The sequence below is a fragment of the Gracilinanus agilis genome, chromosome 1 (genome assembly GCF_016433145.1).
Source record: "Gracilinanus agilis isolate LMUSP501 chromosome 1, AgileGrace, whole genome shotgun sequence".
In the NCBI taxonomy this organism is placed as follows: Eukaryota; Metazoa; Chordata; class Mammalia; order Didelphimorphia; family Didelphidae; genus Gracilinanus; species Gracilinanus agilis.
In genome coordinates this window covers 121487804-121503868 of record NC_058130.1, presented here as the reverse complement: position 1 = coordinate 121503868, position 16065 = coordinate 121487804, and the positions used below count along the sequence as shown (strand labels likewise).

Here is a 16065-nt window from a genome sequence, read left to right as displayed (position 1 = left end):
ATAGTTCAGTATAAAATTCAAAACAGATACAAAGTGCTAAGTAGAGTGTGGCAAAAAGGGATCAGTCTCAAACTCAGCAAGAGACTAGGGGAAGATTCAGAAAGAGAAGATACAAACCAAAGTAAGAAGAACCTTGCTAAAAGTTACTTTCAAGGAATTAAATTTCATTTTTTACCCCCAACTTTTTAGACAGTGCCCCAAATCCAGAGTGCTGCAATCTCTTTCACAGACAACTCACATTCAGAGTTCAAATCTCTCCAATTTCCAGTTACCTCTACAACTCCTAAATAAGATAGTATGAAATTTGGGTCATAAAACAGGAAGTGAAATAAATGGATCTTCAACACTTAACCCCTCTGTATAAAATCGGAAGAAATGGCAGTTCATTCCATTAACTTGTTAAAAGGTTACAATTTACAGATTATATAAAGTGAAATTAGAAAGTTCTCATTCAGGAAAACTCGGGGAATTATTTAAATACAGGCAACAGTGCTGCAACTCCAAGTTTCCTGATCATCTGACATGCCATTCTTTCCAGGAAGCTCAATTGTCAACTTCTTCATCATTCAGTTCCTTCTCATCCATCCGTCCATCATCCTCATCATTATAGTCTTCCCAGCTCTTGCCTTGCTCTTCAGAATTTCTCCTTTTGTTTTTATCTTTTTTCTTTTGTTCTGAAGCTTCCTTCTTACCTTTCTGTTCACATCTATATGCATCTAGTGCTTTTTTCAAAGGAGAAATGAATCACTGAAATCCCTTCCATGGCTGACAGTACATCACCAGCATTTAGGGTCTTCCACTTTCCTTTCATTCATTCAAAAAAAGTTGTTTGTCAAGACGTGAGGTACAGCACGAACACGCTGGCGGCCGGGAGATGGCACTTGGAGCCTCTTTGGAGATATTGATGCTGTCAGGGAGCGCCTCCTTGATGATTCTGGTGATGTCAGCGTTGGGAAGGTTCAGCTCCTCAGGTCTTTCCGCCATGGCTCCCTTATCCCTTGTCCCCACTAGGAAAGCCACAGCAACACCCCGCCAGCCTCCCAGACAGGGAGACAGTTGCGCTCCCTGCAGATACTCCTGCCGTGTTTTCTCACTCAGGGCACCAATGCAGTGTCGGCACTTCCTGACCTCCTCTCCCAACTTCCCCAGCCTGCACATCCTGCCCATGCTTCCATTTGTAAGCCTGGAACATATGTATTCTATGTATCCCCAAAGAACTTCAACACCTTTCAGGTTTCCTATTCTTTTGGAAACCAGTGATCTCCAGACTTTTGATCATTCACTCCTATCAATTAGAAAAAAATGAGCATGCATCCCAAACTCTCTATATCAAGTGATGGGCAAACTTTTTAAAGAGGGGGGGCCAAAGGAAAGGAAATGTTCATCTGTCAATCTGTTTCTAAGGCAGCTCTTTTGAAGTTTCATTGTATTGTATCCTACTCATTGTATTCGTCAGATTAGGAATAATGTCTCACTGCTAGATAGAACATTTCAGGGGGCCCACATCTGGCCTGCCCCGAAGTTTGCCCATCAACGCTTTATATTAATTTATAAATTATAAACATATATTATAAAACCAATGCAAAAATTTAATCAAAATATGAAATAATTGTAAAATAATGTTTCACTTTAATTTTTTGCACTTTTGAAAAATTATATTTTTGGGGAGAGTATTATATCTTAATATCCATTATTTCTGAAAAATAATAATTTAATTACCTATAAAAACACATTTGAAGGTCTGGTTGAGTTTATTTGGATCCTTGATTTTAATAGTTATAATAGCTGACCAAAATATATTGCTAATATATAAAAGCAAATGTAAAAAGATCATCATTGTCTACACTCATATTTCATTCCTAAATACCAATTTTGCAAAGGACTATTGGATGAAAATCAGCCAGTAAATTTCATATTTCTGATGTCAGAGCAGGGGTGGTCTTCAGAGTTCAGGTCCAAGGTCCAGAGAATGGCTAGTCTGGTTGGGGAGTATGGGGTAATGGAGAGCAGACGGCAAGATGCCCAGTTAGTCCTCAATTTCCTAAGTTTTAGATGGCCTTCATTTGCTTTCAGTTTTTCTGAAGGATTGGGAGATGGAGAATACCATGGAAGAAAGGCTGTTAGTTGAGTAAAGTTCTAAATTTCTTTATTGAATCTTAATCTTTGGGCTGCAGAAGCTGGTCTTAATTTTTTTAGTTTGCTGCTACTATTTAATCTCCTATTGTACCTTTCCTGCTATTCTCAAGCTATCCCTAATGTGACTCCTCCTAGGATAGCATAGGAGTATCTTCTTCTGGGGAGAACCCTGGGCAACAGTTAGAAGCTTATAACCTTGATAATTGGTTCCATTTCCCACCCACCAAGGAGTCCACTGGGACTCATGTTGATAGCAGGGGTGGTGGTGGGTTCCCACAGTCCAGCTACAAGTTTCTATAAGGCATGATCCTAATCAGTCTGAACTGGAGAGTACACATCTTGACAAATACCTTCTTTAAGGGTGAGACATCAGTATGGACCTGATTCCTCTTGGAGAAAAATCTGTTTGACTTTCTTGAATGCTAGGCCCTACAAGCCTGGTGTGCTGTTTGTCCCATAGATGGAGGAAGGTGCAGGAAAGTACTCATTCTATCTATTCTCTGCATTTGAAGAATTAGAAGAATCCAGATTTTTGGAGAGAAAAAATTTCTATTTCTGTGAGCCTGAGCCCTCTAGGATTTGGGTGGTATTCAATGTCAGGAACAAGGAAAAGAGAAAGTATGTGCTACTGCTACAGGGGGTAAGGAGAGAGGGATAGAAGGTAGGAGGATTGTGGTCTGCAGGGCTAGGTGGTAGTGGCTGCCTACCAATCATATATGTAGACCATTCAGCTCAGCATGCACTAGATAGAACTCAGGGAAAAGAGATCAGCAAAGAAAGGCAGCTGTCATAAGTGAGTTAAATCTCTGCGTACTTCTTTGTAGTTCTCATAGTTTCTTTATTCATTCTAATGAATTATTTACAGTATGACTCTCTTTGGAAATTACTCTTTTATAATGTTCCAGTCCTTGGAGATTCTTACTCTAATTATTCACAGTGTTAAATAACTCTCCCAGATTTATACTATTTCCGTATTTGATAAGCATATCAGCATTTCTTTTATCCTACTCATTTGGAAAAAGACTGAACAACATCGGAAGGAGGAAGAAGGCCCTCAGCTAGAGAACTCAATAGTAGTTGGACATTGATTTTTGGGCATCCAGGCATGGAATCAGTTTCAAGACCATCTAACTGTATTATGTTCCAGATCATATCTTTTCAATCCTGTGGACAAGCATGTCATAAAAGTCTTTGTAAAATGCTTTGCCAAAATCCAGGAATGTTGTGCATTTTGGCAATTTCTGATTTTTGAATCTAGTAACCCTTTCATAAATGGAAGGGAAATCAATCTGGCATGACATGTTTTTGATGAAGTCATGCTGATTCTTTAGTAATTACTACTTGTCTCTCTAGATGCCTACAAATTATCCCCTAATGATTTGTTCTCAAATGTTTCTAGGAATTGGAATCAAGTTCACTAGCCAGTTGTTTGAAATCTCAACACTCCTTTCTTTTAAAACCAGAGTATTTGCTTATTCCTGGTAATGGTGGGGACCCATTGCTTTTCTGAACATTTTTTCAAGGACTGATTTTAGCTGTGCCCACAGCATTCTTTTAGGACCCAGAATGTCATTAGTCTGGACCTAATCACATTAATTCTTTGAGGGCAGTAAGGGCTTCCTCAGAACCACTCTCTTCAGTTTATTCAGTTGTTTTCAGACACATACAACTTTTTGTGATCCATTTGTGATACTCAGGATACTTGAGTAGTTTGCCATCTCCTAGTCCAACTCAGTTTAATAATAAGGAAACTAAGGCAAGAAGGTTTAAATGACTTGCCTGCAGTCACACAGCTGGTGAATATCTAAAGCCAGATTTGAACACGTTGAACTATTATTGTTGTAATGATGCTATTTTGTGGTGGACAAATGTTGAGGCTATAGGACAATGCTCTTGGAGTAAAGAAAGAAATAATAGCAATGGGCAGTGTGGGGTAACAGTGATAAGCAGCTAAAGAAAAGAGGAAAAATCAAGAGACAAAAAAAAGGCTGCAAAACCATAGCTTTTAATGTCTCCTATGCTGGTTTCTAATACTATTCCTGATTATTTTCCAAAGTAAGGCAAACTAGGAAGAAGGGAGAGCACAATGTTGTTGTTCTCAGTTCTGTTTCTGAGTTCATAAAATATCATCTGAACTGGGACTCAGATCCCAACTGGCTCTGGCTTTGTGGTCTCCAAGCCACTTAATCTTTTGGGGACTCAAATTCCTTATCTATAAATTAAGAGAATTAAAATATGAAACTTTTAAGAAACCTTTCAGCTCTGGGTGTGACATTGCAAGTAAACATGTATCGATAATTTGTCTATATCTGATAACCACAGTTGTTTATTTATTTTTTATATTTTATTTTTGTTTCTATTTACATGTAAAAACAAATTTACCAGTCCTTTGTGACCCCACTTGGGGTTTCCTTTGCAAAAATAATTAAATGGTTTGCCATTTCCTAGTCCAACTTATTTTAATAATAAGGAAACTGAGGCAGGAAGGTTTAGCTATTATTGTTGTGGATAGATGTTGAGGCTATAGGACAATGCTCTTATAGTAAAGAAACAAATAATAGCAATGGGCAGTGTTGGGTAACAGTGATAAGCAGCTAAAGAAAAGAGGAAAGATCGAAAAACTGAATTCTCTCAAATTCTCTCCCTCTCTATCTTCCCCAGGGCATCATTGAGAAAGCAAACAGTTTGGTATAAGTAATACATATGCAGTCACACAAACCACATTTCCATATTGGTCATATTGGGAAAGAAAACACAGACACAAAAGGAAGAAAAATAAAGTTTAAAAACATATACATTTTATCTGCATTCAGATTCAATCAGTTTTTTTCCTCTGGAGGTAGATTACATATTTCATCATATGATTTTAGAATTGTTTTAGATCATTGTATTACTGAGAATAAAGCTGCCTATTCGTGAACTTCTGGCTAGTATATATGCCTGAGTTGTTCATCATGGATGTTGAGAAGTAGGATGTCTTAAAATTGAATGGTCAAAAAATTTGGCCTCTCATAATATGGGTGGGAGGGATAGCAGAAGGATAGGATGGAATGAGGCTCCACTTCCCCTAATAAAAAAGAACCAATTTATTAAAACTAAAATCCTCAGATCTGTTCACTGTAGCCAACAGCTGTTATTCTGTATCCTACTTCAGGAGCTCTGGGACGCGGTGACACCCGCTCAGTCTGTCTCTGTGCACATTTCTCTCCGCTGGTCAAATAAACAGCTCCTCTCTCCTTCTGAAGAGAGGCAGGGCAGCTCCCAGTTGTCACCCTCGAATAATCCCCTTCAAACAAGAATCCTGGCAAGTTCAAAGTAAACATGCCAAATCCCATAGCTACGGGTGATGACAGCTCAGAATCAGGACTAGGAAGTTTCTTCTGAACATGATAACTTAATAAATAAGCATAGTAGTATTCATTCCTTCATTTAATTAACATTTATTTAACACCTATTACATGAATAATCTTACCTTAGTTACTGAGAGAAAGGCGAAGTTGAAATAAGAAGAAACCTGTTTAGCTCTTACTCTCAGAGTATACTATTTGGTATGAGATAAGAAACAACACATAAGTATAACACACAACATTACACAATGAATACAGTCAAGAGATGGAAAAGGGCCCGTGCGAGGATGACTTAATGATCAGGGGGATCAGATATGTCAACAATAATTCCCTTTCTTTTATAAAAACTAAATCTCAGAAGTTCTTACAATTTCCTATTATTTGGTAAACTTCTTATTTTGCTCCCAGAGCCATTCTCTAGCACAGTGATGGGTAAACTATGGCCCACAGGCCAGATTGGGGGGGGTCCCTGAAATGTTCCATCTGGCCACAAGACATTATTCCTAATCTTACTAATACAATGAGTAGGATACAATACAATGACATTTCAAACGAGTCGCCTTAAAAACAGACAGACAGATGAGCATTTCCTTTCCTTTGGCCCCCACTTTAAAAAGTTTGCCCATCACTGCTCTAGCAGGTTCTACCTTCTACCCTCCAAGTTCTGTCTCCCTTCCAGGTTCCTGGAGGAGAAATTAATTCCTGTCCCAGCTTGATGTTAGTTTGGCTTCCTCAGGTTTTAGGAGATACAAGCAGTCCTACCTGCTATGAGTTTGAACATAGAGTGATGACTATGTATTGTTTCTGCCATCCAATTTCTCTCCAATCATAGATGCCTGTATACATTCCCCAGGGGTTAGCATACTCCCTCTTTTTATAATCCCCCCTTCTCAATGATTCTCAACCCACTCCCCATCTAGCAGTGGTTGTAAAAACCCTGTTCCAATCCCCAGCTGAATGATCACTTGCTCCTATAAACTTCAACTCAATTCCTTCAGTTTTGCCATCTCTTCCACTGTGCCCGCTGATACACATTTCACGCTTAACAAACTTCTTTTATCTTTGACATCTTCCTTTATTATTTCTTCCATTTTGGGGTACTGGAACCTAGTTCCTTCATCATGACACTGTTTCCCTTACCACTACTCCAGCATTGACCACTATTCTTCTGATTAGTTGTAGTCATAATTTCTTTTTAAAAATTATTTTATTTTCTCTTAATCCTTATAAATTTCTAACCCTGTACTTTCTTCTTTCTTTTTTTTACGAACACATATTCCCTCAGCCTCTTAGATTCTTTGCAGGTTATCATATTTATACTTACTACCCTCTCTCCTGTTCCCTATCTTACCCTCTTAGCAAGCCATTTAAACTCTATGTTGTACTCTATGCATGAATATCTTCCCCCTTTTCCCCCTATCAACAGTCATACCTTCTTAAGACTCAATCCTACTAAATTACTTCCACAATTTACTTCTGCTATTCATGTGAATAGAACTAAAGAAAAGTGAAAGTTGTGCTCATGAGGCCTCCTATAAGTTTATGTAATTCAATCTCAACTGTGTCCCATTGCAGCAAAAGAAAACTTCTGCTCTTAAATTAATTTGATGTTCTACTCTCCTAAGCAACTGCAACAAACTATTTGTGAGTGCCATTTATTTTTATTTTTATACATAACATAATATGCAATGTAACATTTATATATCATATATTTGTTATAAATATGTAATAAATTATAATAAACATGCTTATCTAAGAGATACAAATTCTCCTCTTAGTTATGTCCAAAAATATATGCTTCATTCTTCTTTTTTTTCCTTCCATCCCATCCATAACCCCTCCCCAAGAAGGCAGGTACTATGTTATAGGTTGTACATATATCATCTATAACACATTATTTCTGTCAAGTATTGGCATTCCTCCCTCATCATTTCAGGAGAAGAGCTTACCTCATACTTCACCAAAATCACTGAAGCCATTTGATTAAAGCTTCCTCTTCTCATCTCCTCCTTAGATTATATCATTCACACATATTTCCCTATTATATCTTTCTTTACTCCTGTCTCAGGTGGTGAGGGGATCTTTCTTCTTGCAAAGTCTAAATATTTGAAATTTCTAAATTTATGCTTAGCATCCCTTCCATATTTTCAAGTAGATTGCATCTATTATAACTCCAACTTTCTAGCTAATCTGCAATCTCTCCCTATATTTTGGCTTATTCCCTATTGCCTACAAATAAGTCCATATCTCCCCAGTTCTTAAAAACATAATAAAAACAAAACCATAATTTTATTTAACCATCCCTGCCATCTACTTTTTCTCTACTTCTCAGCAAAGGTTCTTGAGGAAGTTGTCTACTCTCAGTCATACTGTTTCCTTTCCTCGTTCTTCCTAAACCACTGCAATCAGGCTGCCATTATTCAATTGAAATGATGTTCTTCAAAGTTGCAAATGGCCACTTAATTGCCAAATCTAATGTTTTTTCCTCAACCTTCATCCTTCTGAACACTTTTTCATTGACTGATGACCTTGTAAAACATCTGATGGATAATCTCTAGGTTTTCATGTCAGTGCTATTTCCTGTTTTCCCCCCTACCTATCTAACCATTCTTCTATCTTTTTTTATCCATTTTAATTATTAAGCATGCATCTACCTCAAATCTCTGTTTTTGGGCCTTTTCTCACTTTTCTATACTATCTTCTTCTGTAAATTTTTCAGCTACCCAGGGTTTAGTTATTATCTATTTGTAGATGATTCTCAGTTCCACAGATGCAGGTCTAGTCCTTCTACTGAGCTGCAGGCATGTGTTATGTCAAACTGAATATCTTGTAAGCAAATCAAATTCAATGTGTTCTAATGGAACTATTATATATTTCCCTGAGCCTTTCTCTCTTTCCAAAATACTTATGATCATTTAGGGGACTATCATTGAAGTGTGATAGATATAATGCTAATTCAAAATCCCTCTTTGGATACTGGTGAGAGAGGGGGTAAATCTTAGAAACAGCCCTATTCCTGTTCTACACAAAGGTAAAGATCTTTAATGGTCATTCGCAAACTACCTTTACCACGAAGCTCTCTCTGAATACCTTCTCCCCCCTTTTTGTTTTGCAAGAACACCTTTCCTGGGTCTCTTGTCCCTATAATTTTCCACCTTGAATCATATTTACTTGTTCTTGCTTCATTCCTCCAAACAGACTACAAGCTCCTTAACAGGAAGGGGATGTGTCCAGTTATCCTTTCTTCCCCAGCACTCAGTGCAGGGAATTGAAGATACTGCATCTTAATAGATGTTCCTTGAATTGAATAGAATTAAATGGAACAGTTGCTTAAAATGTGATTTCTTCTCCCTTCTAGCAATGCAAATGAGCTTGCATCAACAGATTCAGGGTCTAAAAGAAATCAGGGAGCCACATAAGTCCAAATGCCAACTAATAATTATAATTTTTTTCATTTCTATAATATCTTAAGGTGTACAAATAATTTTTCTCAAAATGGTCTCATAAACAAATACTGCAAGTATTACTCTCATTTTATTTTTTAAAAAGTTGATTTTCAGAGAGGCCAAATGAGTTGACCACAGCCAAATAGTCTAGAATCAAAGGTAGTTTTTTCAGAACAGCTTGTCCTTAAACTTAAGGAGGTTGTAGAACACAGAGAGGGCCTCTTCTCTACTGCAGACCTTTGGATGCGGCAATCCCTCAAGGAAGAGGGGGGCCTTTCATGAAACGTTGATGGAGGGGGCCAATACATTTTCCTAAAACATTGGTTCCCAGGCTAAATGAAGCTGAAAACAGTATGACCTTCTTTCTCATGACCCTTTTTGCTCTTAAAGACAGTTGCATCTAAATTATCGTTTTCTCACTTCATTATCAGGCTCAAAGATGTTTTCGCTGTTCCTTCTCATTCACCAAATTGTTTTTTGGATCCCTAAGGGCTTCAGAGTAAAATAAGCATGACCTGCATCTGTGTGTGATTATTTATGAGAAAAAAATGGGCCCAGCTAAATGATGTGACAGATTTGGTTGGTTGTATATTTAGGTGAATGAAGAATGGCAATGATGAAAACAACACAGGTGATTTAAAGTGTTTCAGTGCTGAGTAAAATATCTCATGGTGGCTTACATCTATCATTTCATTTCTGCCTAGAATCATGATGAGTTCTTTGAACTGATCTTAAGAGATACTCTGTGGCTAATTTTCCAATCCCAGCCAGCCCTTTAGTAATAAAAGGTCTTGGCTTCTTTAAAAGGGAGGATTTGGAATCAAAATGGACTGCTCCATGTGAGGATACTTAGAGCTCCCTGCAGAAAAGATTTCTTGAAAAAGAAATATATATCGATGATTGCTTTTGTTACTATATGATGGTCTTGGTTTTGAAGTCATCTGGATTCTGAGTGGCTGTTTCTCGTAGGCTTTCATCTGAATGGAAGGCTAGCTTGAGTGGCACCAGTGCTCTTCACAGGGAAGTCTTTAGCATTTAGGAGGTTAAGGAACAATGACTTTAAGCAAAGGAAAAACCTGGTGGTTTACAAGTAAAGGTCCTGAAAAGTTACCCTCATCAAGTAAGCCGATCAGAACTGACAAACCCCAGCCTTTCAAAAAAATCAACCCAAAGCATCATAACAAACATTTGTTACCCTAGTGCCATGCAGGGTCCATGTTTCTGACAGATTGGGAGCAAACTGTCTAATAAGTAATAGTGAAGGAGCAATTCTCCTCCCTTCCAGATATGTTTAAAGGGAAAAGTTATCAAATACGTATAGGGAATGCATTTGGAAATTCTCCCAAGAGAAACCATCATTGCCAGGTCACCCATGAGACATATGCATGGACTGAGACTTTCAAATTATCTCAGTAACATGATTCAAGGAGAACAGACTTTAAATTACTTGGGAAAATTAAAAAAGCTGTGTTTAATTCTAGTGTAATTACTCTTTCCAAAATATCTGTATGGTTTCTAAAAAAATGAATCATAAAACTTAGGTGCAAATTCAGGGAAAAAAATCACTAGGGCTCTTGATCCAGTGTAATTTTTTTTCTGTAAATAATATGGCCAACAATACCTCCTTTTCCTCTAAATTGATTCAATTTATATTTGGAAAAATAAATCCAACAAATGACTTTAGAAAGCAGAAATAAGGTGAAAGGTGTGGATTTTCCACATTTTTGAACATCTTTTGATTGTATAACATGTGGGATGAAATGATTGAGGAGTGATGCTATTTGCTTATTCTATTTTTGTAAACCCCCAAGAGTATCTGACAAGTTTCTAAGTTCACAACTGTATGTCTGACTACAGACCCCAAAATTCTTTCTATATGAAGTATGTACAAAGGTCAACTGGCCTTTTTTCTTTCCATAGTGGCCACCATATCTCATTTCATGGTTAATTCTTTTATTTTTACTCTCAACATATTTGATACACAAGGACATATCTGAGTTGTAGAGAATCTTAGAGACAATCTCTCTAGTACAGTGATGGGCAAACTTTTTGAAGAAGGGGCCAAAGGAAAGGGAATACTCATCTGTCAGTCTGCTTTTAATACAACTCCTTTGAAGTTTTATTGTATCGTATCAAATATTGTTTGGTACTCATTATATTCGTCAGATTAAGAATAATGTCATGAGGCCAGATAGAACATTTCAGGGGGCCCACATCTGGCCTGTGGGCTGTAGTTTGCCCATCACTGCTCTAATCCATACATTTATCTTTTAAAATATATTTTCCTAATTTTATTTTAATGTAATTGGTATCCTTTATAATATTATATATTTTGTTTTATGCATCTAAAATATTATTTTTTGAGTCCATGGTCACTAGAGAACCAAAGGGTGTCACCAGATTTCCAAAGGGTTTCCATGATGAAATGATGTAAAGAATTTCTAATCCAGTCTAATCCTTTTTTTAAACTAAGGAAACGGAGCTTGTGGCAACTAAAGTGACTTGTCCAAGGAGATAGAGAACCAGAATCAGAATTTTTCTCCTTTGGAATGAGCTAGAAAGGCATTGGAGATGGCAGAAGGGCAGCATCAGAGAGGACAATTTGTAAGAGAGAGGAAATGCTGTGGTTATGGAAAGTTTCATCCTCCAGAGAGATCTACTTATACTCCTTTAAATACTGGACTGAGGATGAAAATGTAGACCTAGTAAAGGGACATAATAAGGTACTCAGGTGAAGGCTGAGTAGTTCTCATTGTATAGTATAAGCAAGTACAGCCTTGTAAGGAGGCAAGAATAAAGCTCAAATAGAAATCACCTTCTTCCCTCTTCTTTATGATAATATTCTATAACAAAATTCCACTGATACTAATATAGTTATATCTGTAGTTATACAGATGTGGTAAAAGAGAGTGTGAGGATTGAAACTCAGGTTCTTTTATCAGAAGTTCTGACTCCTCCCCCCCCCCTACATTGCAAAGAAATAATCAGGCCAACCACTTTGTGATCAAATTATTTATATACCACAAAGATGCTCATATTATCCAATGCTGGTCAAGATCTAGTACCTCAAAATTTGATCTATAGAAATTTTCAAGGCAATTTCACTGTTCTGCTTGATGTAAAATGTTAAGGATAACATATTGTGCATGTTCCTATAGAGCTTTAAATGTTTGGGAACAGTTTGGAGAAAACAAATTTTATCTGTTAATATATCTGACAACAGCTGTTTGTATGGTGTCATATACTCCTATGATCCCAAAGGTATTTGATGAAATGATGATAACGATGTTTTCCTTACTGAAGAGGCAGGCCTGTTTTAAGAGTCAGAAAAGTGAGCTGAACAATGGGGACACATTTCTCTGAGGTTATAGGGAAAGGCTGTAGAGTTATTCAAAAATAATCACCCTGTCCTGTGTCAAAAAAGGGAAAAATGGATATATCTGACTGTTATTCAATATCTCACATTTAATTCACCCCTTTTCACTCTCAAAAATTTTGCCTAACATCCCAAATCCATAAGGAATCGTTATCTTTTACACTTCTCTCTCTGTCTCTGTCTTTCTGTCTCTGTCTCTGTCTCTGTGTCTGCCTGTAGGTCTGAATGTCTGTCTCTCTTCTCTGTTTGTCTTTCTCCCTCATGTTTAAAAAAAGAACCTTAAAATCCATTTCTAGAAAAAAAAACCTTTGAGACCTGCCAACCCCAAAAGATGAATAAATAGAAGCCAAAGCAGTTAGACCTTCAAGGTTATAGCATGTTATTGGCAAGATCCGGACTAAATTAAAATCTTCTGACTTCTGGGATGGTGACCATTCTTTATGATTTCAACCTCACATGTTATCATCCATATTGCAACCAGAAAAATTAACAAGTCTAGTGAATTTCTTTCATTTTATATTTATTCCTGTCTTCATCAGTTGAAGTCCTATAGAGCATTTAAAGTCAAACTTAGACGCCATTTGAGTCTTCTTCTTGGGCTTCTCTTCCCTGCAGTACATAATGACATTAACTCTTAGCCCTTATAGAATCTTTTGCTTTTCTACCTATCTAATGCACTTATCTTAGTAAGATTACATTTTAAAGTTATCTTTAATTCCATCTTATTCCATATTAGGCTGCAACCTTCTTGGAAGCAGAAAACTAATTTACTCAAATTTTCTTTGGCCCCTCTCTACCTTAGCAAAATGGTCTACACATAGAGGATACCTAGTGATGTTTATATTACATTTATCTAAGCATATTTAGAAAGAATGTTTACATATGTGTATGTGTATACACATAATTTGTGCATGTGTGCATAGATCTATATATGTATAAATGTGTATGTTTAGACTGATGGAGTAATTATGATTGGGCCAGATAGACCTAGGTTTATGTTTGCTTTTGATATACTAGCTGTGTATCTTCAGGCAATCCACTTAACTTGTCTAAAGGAGGTAAAACTACAAATTGCAGAGAAGCTGTTGATCTTCATTGGAAGAATAAATTCTTCACAAATGGCTTCACAAGAATGGAAAGACTGGTTTATCTAATGTTGCTAGTGGTAGCAAGGGAGTAATATATGTTTAAGTGTACATATAAATGCTTATCTGTTTGAGATTTCCTTTTAGTCTGTAAGATAATAAAAGACAAAGTCCTTGCCAAGTTGCATATGTGTCATCTAGAACAAAGTGCTAGGGACTTTGGAGCAAATGAAACATAAGTGAATGAAAAAGTGCAAATGAAACATAAATACTGATTGTTGTATATACTTGAATATTCTAATAACTTGGGCTTTTAAGTGTAAAATTCCTATTAGGTTATTAATACTTTTTTCAAGGTAGCTCTTAGAATAAAGCTCATGATCACAGGCTCCTTCTTCACTGCTGCCACACTTCAATCTTAACATAGAGCAAACAGCTTCATTTCCTAGCATAAACTTTAATAAAGAACCATATCTGTGGTAAGTAGAAGCAACAGCTAGTATCTGCTTACTCAGGAAAATGGATGGGTGCTTAGAAGAAGGGCAAAGGAATTGATTCCTTTTATTGGGTAAATGACTTAATGCTTGTATCTTTTCCTTTTGGATTCTACACTGAGAGATAAACATCATTTCCAAAGGAAACACAAATTGGTAACTGGAAGGGCCTTAGAATGAGAATCTAGATTAATTCTTTCATTTTTACTATATTTTAAAATTATTTGAAGATGCATTTTAATGATAATTTTATTTTCACATTATAATTATTTCCAAAATACAGCTTTCCTCCACACTGTTCCCACCACCAATGAACTGTTGAACTTTTGCCTATAATTAAGAACAGATAGAAACAGTAAGATGAAATCAATCAACCAAGAAGCATATAATAAATGCAAGATTTCATACCTATAGTTTCCTACTTCTCTACTGTGATCATATAGTTATTAGATCATATAATTATAAGAAGTTATTGTTATAGATGATAAAGAATTATCTTAGATTATTATATGTCTACCTGGACCAAAGTTCCAACTCCCTCATTAGATAAATGAGGACTCAAAGTTGTGAAATGACCACTTTATATAAGTAACAAGTAACAAATTGAAAATCTGTTTTTTAAATTCAAAATCTAATACTCTGGACTATATGTCATACCTACATTACCACAGACATATTAAGTGATCTTGGCCAAATCACTCTTCTCTGGGTCTCAGTTTCCACATCTATATAATGAAATATTGACTTTGATGGTCTTTAGGGTGCATTCTTACTCTAAGATTCTATACTTTTCTTTATTTTTATTTTTTAAACCCTTAACTTCTGTGTATTGGCTCCTTGGTGGAAGTGGTAAGGGTGGGCAATGGGAGTCAAGTGACTTGCCCAAGGTCACACAGCTAGGAAATTTCTGAGGCCTGATTTGAACCTAGGACCTCCCATCTCTAGGCCTGACTCTCAATCCACTGAGCTACCCAGCTGCCCTATGACTATTCTTTAATGGAAGATACTACCAAATAGTGTTTCAAAAAAGATTTTGCCATTTAGTCTGAATCCTCTTCTAGAGGTACAAATGCAGTTGAAATCTATACACACAAAAATACACTTAAGTAGTTGAATATAAATCTGAGGGAAACAGTTTTCAGGATTTCTCTTAAATAACTTTTAATTTTTCTCATTAATCCCTTTGACCTGCCAAAGGAGGCTTTGGTAGATTATTTTAAATAAAACCTGGAATGTGGCACTATCAGGAAATGTTCTTCCTTGTAATAGATTTATTTAAGTATAGCCCTGGGCTAGAATAAGGGTTTCATGCATATTCTTCAAGGACTTTCATTATGGAAAAAAGTCTGTTTTAGATTCAACTGGAATACTCCATGGGTAGCTCATCTAAATATGTGCAAGAAATTCCTTAGGTAATTAGTCTCCTTAGAACAGGTTGTCATTTAACCCAGGAATACCCACATCTTCATCTGGGTGACTGTAGGGTGAATATACCAGAGCATTGATGGTGTTGCTGGCCAGGGTCCTGAAGGGTTTGCATAGCAACTTCCCTCAAATCTAAAATACCTATTAACCCTTAAAGAAAAACAAAGGTCCAAGGGTAGAATATTTTAATACGTAGATTACTTACTAGGAGGAGTGGGGAAAGAATATCTCTTCTTTTTATCCCTGCCCTTATGCTGTGTAGTAGTAGAGCACTGGACATGGAGTCAGAAGAAATGAGTTCAAATTTAGTCTCTAATACTTACTAGCTGTGTGATACTATGTGATTACATCTATTTTTCAGCATTGTTGAGAGGATAAAATATGATAATATTTATAAAGGCTTTTTGCAAATCTTAAAGAAACATACAAATACATGCACACACAAACACACACACACACACACACACACACGCACACACACACATATATATATATATATATATATATTGGCTAATATTATGTTAGCTATTTGCTTTTTTTTTTTAATAGAAGGAATGTTAATGTGACTGTGAGAAGAAGAGTTTCATTTTTGATGGGAGGATAGAAGTGAAGACTTCTGTTTTCTGTGACTGAGGCAATGGCTCAAATTAAGGTCCTTAATGAGAAAAGCATAAAAAAATTTTCTTTTTGTGATACAGCTTTCCAAAGTAAGAACTTCTATATACCTCATTCTGCTAAACTATAGCGAATATGGGG

General features: G+C 36.5%; 1 pseudogene; it reads right to left on the bottom strand.

The window, feature by feature from the left end:
* Positions 1 to 543: 543 nt before the first annotated feature.
* Positions 544 to 984, bottom strand: LOC123230855 (annotated as a pseudogene).
* Positions 985 to 16065: the final 15081 nt, after the last annotated feature.